The sequence below is a fragment of the Colobus angolensis genome, unplaced genomic scaffold (assembly GCF_000951035.1).
Source record: "Colobus angolensis palliatus isolate OR3802 unplaced genomic scaffold, Cang.pa_1.0 Scaffold139, whole genome shotgun sequence".
In the NCBI taxonomy this organism is placed as follows: Eukaryota; Metazoa; Chordata; class Mammalia; order Primates; family Cercopithecidae; genus Colobus; species Colobus angolensis.
The window spans coordinates 3,639,070-3,645,361 of record NW_012114477.1 but is presented as its reverse complement, the minus strand read 5'-3'; positions in this window follow the sequence as shown (position 1 = coordinate 3,645,361).

Below are 6,292 nucleotides of genomic sequence, written 5' to 3'. Positions count from 1 at the left end.
TACTTTTAGTAGAGACAGGGTTTCACCGTGTTAGCCAGGATGGTCTCGATCTCCTGACCTCGTGATCCGCCCACCTCAGCCTCCCAAAGTGCAGGGATTACAGGCGTGAGCCACCGTGCCCAGCCAGTACCTGTTTTCTTTACAGCATCGGACTGTAGGGGAAATCTGTCTATATCAGAGAATTTAAAATGAAGCACTTCCAAAAGTAAGTACTGAGGTCTTTTCAGACCCACCTTTGTAATCCGCACACACAGAGTCCATATCTCCATTTTGATTGAGGGATTCAGTCTCATTTCCATAGATTTGTGTAGTTTTAAGGAATATACCATATTCCTTAAGAATGTAAATAAGTATAGTTACTTATCTGCACATCTCAAGCTTCATGTCTTTGCAAAATGGGGAAAAAGGGGGGCTCTTTGACGACACTCAGGGATTTAGGCTTGGGAAATATGGTCAGAAGGCTTGATTTGGTTTCCTACCCTGCCTTCTCTTCGTGTGTCTTTTTATTCATTTTGGATAAATAAATAAAAGAAGATGCTATCTCTTCTCTTTGACGTTATTTAAGGAGAAGTAGTGTATTCCTAAATTATAAGAAAATGTGGATTCAAAACTTAGTTCTTCCACTTACTAGCTGTGTGACCTTGAGCAGATTACTTAACCTCTCCGTACCTGTTTCCTCGTTTAGAAAATGGGAATAAGCAGAGTACTACCCCCTGGAGCTGTTGAAAGCATGCAAAGTTCTTAACATTGGGCCCACCTAAGTGGACAACAAATATTTGTTACTCTTAATAAATGAACCCAGTTTCAGGAGAGGGTCTGAAGGTCAGATGCATCTTATCACTCAGTATTATAATGGTCACTCTCAATAGATGACCACCCAGACAGAGGTTGCATTTTAACATGGTCTTGTTCCAGAAAATAGATTCTAACTGGGATTTGGGACATGATTAAATTGGGCTGGGGTAGAGGAAGGGCTGGGAGAAGGGCATTATTGTCTAAGACCAAATTGCGTCCTCATGACAATGAGGACTATATGAGAGACTCATTAAAATCAGCATTTTTTGCTAAAACAGAATAAAAATATAAAGTGTTTTAATAAAAATTTAAAAATTTTGAGTCTTTGAGCCAGGCTCAGTGGTACACCCCTATAATTCCAGCTACTCTGGAGGCTGAGGTGGGAGGATCACTTGAGCCTAGGAGTTCGAGACCAACCTGGGCAACACAGCAAGACCTTGCCTCAAAGAAATAAACAAAATAAGCAAAACCAGCGTCTCTGAGGGGCAACCTGGGAATCCACATTTTAAGAAACTCTCCAGACAATTCTCATTTTCAAGAAGGTTTCAGAATCCCAGTCTAAGGCATATGTATCAGAATATAATTTTTTTCACTCTCTCTTGCTATGACATTCTTATAGTTCTCTCTCCTCAATTTCCTTTTCCTATTTTTGTGTATGTTTGGGCAAGGGCTGAGAGTGGGGTGGGGACTGACCAAAAAAAATCCTTAATTACCTGAAAAATTTTTTCTTATTTTGTTCTTTTCAGGACTTGTATAGCTGCATTGTTTAAAAAAAAAATTGTTATACCTTAGCAATAATGTGTATGTAGACTTGTATATTCTGCATCAATTAACATTATCCAAATGTATCTCATCCTGAAACATTTTTTTCTCATGCCTTCTCTTCCTCAACCTTGCTTCTGCATTCAGGTAACTACTCAGTGTGGACAGATAGATGCATGCCTGTGTCCATGTTCATACCATCCTACTCAAATATAGATAGATAGCATGTTTGAAAATTTGACATATTTTGGTTTCTCTTACTGTATGTATTTTATAAGCACTCTGACATATTTTTCCTGAAAGCTAAATGAATGAATAAACAAAACTAAAAAAGATATGGTTGGCCTATGCCTGTGCTTAAAGCTTCACATGAGATTTCTATAGTGGAGAAGGTTGCTTTACATTAATGAGGATCATATTTACTCTTTTAGTCTTACCTGCAATTATTGGGTGAACTCAGGTCTCTTTAGTTCATTACCCCATTAGTGCCTGTCAATAACAGACAATGTGCCTGAAATGCTCAAGTAGCTGAGAGCTCTGGAAATCTCATCTCTTCTAGTGGAGGGCGGCTCTGGCTTGTGCCGTGGGGAGCTTGGATCCTGGTCCTGTGGGTCACTGCAACTCGGGTCTCTCCCTGAGCCTTAATTTCCCCATCTGTGAAAAATAGCCATTAGGCTAAAGCAGCATTTCTTTGAATTTGCCATGTGGACCATCTGCTTCAAAATCACTCACACACGAGTTAAAATGCAGATCCCCAGAGCTCACTCTAGACCCATTGAATCACAGTCTGGGGTGGGGCCCAGGAGCCTTCATGCTTAACAAGTCTCACAGGTGGTTCTCATGGATTATTACAGGCTGAGCAACACAGTTTTGTGGTTAAACATTCTGTGTGGTTGAACTCCAAACTCCTTTCTGTTCTTTCTCAGGCAGAAAGCGATTGACCCGGGCTAGTTAGCCTGGTTCTCATCTCCATGCTCAAAAGTTACGTCAGGCTCCTGGGAGGGGATGCTACCGACACCTGGCTACTTGCCTAGCTGCTGTGGCCTCCCACAGGTCATGGACAGGAGCCAGAGCAACCACAACTGGCCCGCCCCATGATAGCTCAGACCTCAGGAGGACACTCCAGCATTGACTGGGCATCCAGTCTGCAGAGGGTACACTGGGATCTATCCAGCCTCCTCTTGCCATCCCTAGGGGGACCTGCCTTTCATCCCAGAGCCTGAGATTAAAGCTGAAATGCTAGGCATCCAACATGTATCAGGAACCCAGTGCAAGTTTAATGAATGGATACAGAATACTGAGTGAGTGGTGTACTCTGGGGGGGGATAAAATAAGGAGTGTGGGGTGGGATCTTACGTGCAAGCCAGATAGTGGTGGCCGATAAATACTTGTTGAGCAAATGTATGTCACTAAGTGAAATTCAAATACCTGGTGCATAGTAGGTATTATCAATGCAGCTATAGTAAGTCAATTTAATACCTGCCCCTGCTCGTCCCCCATATGCTTTCAGCCCTTAACGTTGCATTGTGCTGACCCTTAGCTGTTATATTTACATGTCTTTGGCTGAAGGCTTTCACTACTGCTTGCAAGCATGGCAGCCCAGAAATCCTGGGGAATTAGCTCATGACCTCCAGCAGTCCTGGAACCAAGGACTGATTGAAGTTGGTGTATAAATACCTCAGCTCCCTCACTCCTCAGAAGGATAACTCTGAAACAAACATACTATACCGTCTGTAGGAGTCCCCCAATGGAGTGGAGCCCCAGATGCTCATGGAGGCCATTTCCTTGATAACATGTACTGTCTTTGGCTCCCTTCCTGTTTTCTCTCTCACTTCTCCACTCCCCTACTGATATTTCCCAAGATCACCTCGCAGATCAACCGCTTGCACTCAAGTCCTTGCCTTAGGGTCAGCTGCTGAGGGACCCCATGCTAGGATGACTGTTGAATTAATGAAAGGCTAAAGATTTAATGAACAGAGGTGGAGGGCTAGCATACTATATGCTTAAAACATAGGAAGCCTTTGTGAGAGGTTGCTGAATGAACAGCATTCAACAAATGCATAGAGTTCAAGGTAGATGCCTATAAATCTGGTACTTGAATTTCCGGTACAAAAAATGTGTTTTGAAAAAGTGAATGAATGAATGGTCATTGAAAAGAGTCAAAGGCTAGAAGTTTATGCTTTGGTACATAGTGTTCAATAAATGCTTTTTGTATGGATAGGGAAGAAAAAAGGAAGGAAGGAAGGAAAGAAGGGAGAAAGGGAGGAGGGAAGGAAGGAAGGAAAGAAGGAGGGAAGGAAGGAAGGAAGGAAGGAAGGAAGGAAGGAAGGCAGGCGTCTCAGAGGCTTGGGACTCGAAGTAGCCAGGCACTGAGCATTCATGAAGGGGCCTGTAAAACCCCCCTTGGTCTGGTCCTTGCTCAGACCACAGGTTCCCCTTGCACCACTCAATCCCTTTTTCGTAACATTTCACATCAGCCTCCTTTCAGCTCCATATCTTTACAAATTCTGTTTCCTTGGTCAGGAATGGTCTCCTTTTAAGATGTGTCTCCTTACACTTAACTAAGTCTCAGCCAAGAGTTTGCTTCCTCTAGGAAGCCCTCCCAGCGTTCTCTATTATGTCACACATATTTATAACTATAACACCTCCCATATCACCTGGTATTTCTCTTGTGTAGTTAGCTGCTTAATGACTGTTTCTTCCCAGTGAAATGAAAACTCTCTTCATATTCTTAGGGCTCATCACGGCACCTGGCACATAGTAAGTACTCAATAAATATTTGATGAAGGCTTATGTGAGTGATGCAGCCATAGTGCCTGGTCTAGCTTTAACCTTAGATCTAGGGCTTTCCTGGGAAGATCCAGGCTTCCAGAAGCTTTCATCTACAGGCATGCTGTTCCCACTCCCACAATACCCCAAACCAGCCAAAGGCAAAATGCACCTCGAATCTGGAAAAAGTCTTCAACAAATCATCTTAGAATAGTTACAGCTTCTGTCCCAGCCAGCACTGTCACAGGCAGCTTAATTATGGTCATTAGGACCCACATTAAAACATGATTATAACATAAAATTGAAATTAGCTGTATAACACATCCAAATTTTTCGGTATGCTTATTGATTTTCTTCCCCTGTTAATCAGAGGGCTACAGTAAATTCAGATAGATCTGGTATAATTAAAACCGAGCCTGTAAATTCTGGTGAAAACTCTAATTAGCATCTGTCTTTTGTTAAGGACAGTGAGGTGGGAATGTATATTTTTCCGTGAAACATAATCAGGGCTTTCATGTTTCTTTCCTGGATCTTTGGTGGGGCAAGTTGTCATTCCTTTTTCAGAGGAATTTAAAATTGGTTTAAAAAAAGATGCAAGTCATAAAGACATCTAAGAAATGCCAAAATAAGAAGTGGTTGGTTAAAAGAAAAATGATTAGCTGAACAGGGTGACTGGAGGCATGTGGATGAAACAATCAATTGAATTGCTCTCTTTTCAGTACAGTGGAGTGACTTTGAAATCAGACAACTTTGAGTTCAAGTCTGAACTCTGCTATTTACTACGTAGGTGATATTGAAAAAGTGTTGTTTTGTCTAGCTGAGCCTCGGTTTCTTCCCCTGTGAAATGGGGATAATGATAGAACCTACCCAATAGGGTGTTTGGAAGGATTAATGAGATTATAGTTTTTTCAGCTTGTAGTGAAATATTGATAATTAGGAGTTGCAGTCATCTTCATCATCATCACCACCATCATCCACACCACCACCATCATCTTCATCACTATTTACATCATCATTATTATTTTCACTTAATAAAGAGAAAACTCTTTCAGTGCTTGTCATGGCTCTAATGAGCTTCATGGCATAGTGAAAACATGACTTTGAATTCAGGTAGCCTTCCACTCTGTGCCACTCAGAAACTATGTGACCTCATACAAGTCATTACATTTCTCTAAATCTGTTTTCTCATTTGTAAAATGAGCACAGCTTTCAAGAGGATGTTGAAGATGTAATGAGGAATGTTGATTATGCCTGGCATGGAACAAGTCATTTAACCAATGTTGACTTCCCATCTCCCATATCCAGTCCTGTATCCTCAACAGACTGCTTAGTTGGTGGTATATCTCAGGCAAGTACAGAATATAAAGTAGTCTCTGGGTTTCTAATCACCAGACCTCGCTAAGAGGCATCCTGTTGGCTTTTCAGTACTGCCTCCTACAAGGCCAGCATTCCATTGTCATGGCTTTAGTTGCTGGGGAGTGTTTCTGTCATCATAGAAGGGATTGTAGAGCTCATCACACATTCCACCTGCTCCCCTGCATTTGTCACCTTTCTTTGTGGCTAGAATGAGGCCGTGTGACTACTTCTACCCAATAGATTATGAACACAAACATGGCATTTCCATTTGGAGAGAGGGAAAGAGCAGTGGTCAGAAAGCCACCACTAGAGATAACAAAACTGCAGAATGAGAGTGACTTAGATCAAGTCGCTGCAGGGTAGACAGTTGTCCCAGAAAGCAGCTGAAACCCCACAGGACTTTTGTGAGTGAAAAATAAACCATTGTTGCATTAAGCGACTCAAGTTTTGAAGTTTGTTACAGCAGCATACCCTAACCTGTACTGATTAAAACAATGATTAATCAATCAAGTCAATTTATCTGCTTGTGGTTCTTGCTCTGAATGCATTAGTGGGTTGGTGGATACTGCCCTTTCAGGGGCTGATGGACTTACTTCCAGAGCAGATTTTG